The following is an 851-nucleotide window of genomic DNA, read 5'->3' on the forward strand; positions in this document are numbered from 1 at the left end:
GATGGACGAAAAAGAAGAATTCTGGAGTTGAGTTGGACGACGTGGTGGAAAGGGGACCCAAGGAGGAGGGAGTGGTGATTGGAGCGGACTTCGATGGACACGTTGCTGAAGGGAACAGAGGTGATGAGGAGTTGATGGTAAGGTATGGAATCGAGGAGAGAAATGTGGAAGGACAGATGGTGTTCGATTTTGCGAAAAGGATGGAAATGGCTGAGGTGAATACATATTTCAAGAAGAGGGAGGAGCACAGGGTGACGACGTATACGAGTGGAGGAAAGTGCACACAGGTGGACTATATCTTGTGTAGAAGGCGCGATGTAAAAGGGATTGCATACTGCAAGGTGGTGACAGGGGAGAACGTAGCTAGGCAGCATCGGATGGTGGTCTGTAAGATGACTTTGGAGACCAACATGAGGAAGCGAGTGAAGACACAGCCGAAGATCAAATGGTGGAAGTTGAAGAAGGAAGACTGTTGTGTGGAGTTCAGGCAGGAGTTAACACAGGCACTGAGTGGTAGTGAAGAGTTGCCAGACGGCTGGGCAAGCGCTGCAGAAATAGCGAGGAAGACAGCTAGGAAGGTACTTGGTGTGTCATCGGGACAGAGGAAGGAAGACAAGGAGACTTGGCGGTGGTGGTGGTGGTGGTGGTGGTGGTGGTGGTGGTGGTGGTGGTGGAAGGAGGAAGTAGAGCAAAGTATACAGAGGAAAAGGTTGGCAAAGAAGAAGTGGGATAGTCAGAGAGATGAAGAAAGTACACAGGAGTACAAGGAGATGCAGCGTAAAGCAAAGAGAGAGGTGGCAAAGGTAAAGGAAAAGTCGTACGGTGAGCTGTATGACAGGTTAGACACTAAG

The sequence above is a fragment of the Lampris incognitus genome, unplaced genomic scaffold, assembly GCF_029633865.1.
Source record: "Lampris incognitus isolate fLamInc1 unplaced genomic scaffold, fLamInc1.hap2 scaffold_83, whole genome shotgun sequence".
NCBI classification, from domain to species: Eukaryota; Metazoa; Chordata; class Actinopteri; order Lampriformes; family Lampridae; genus Lampris; species Lampris incognitus.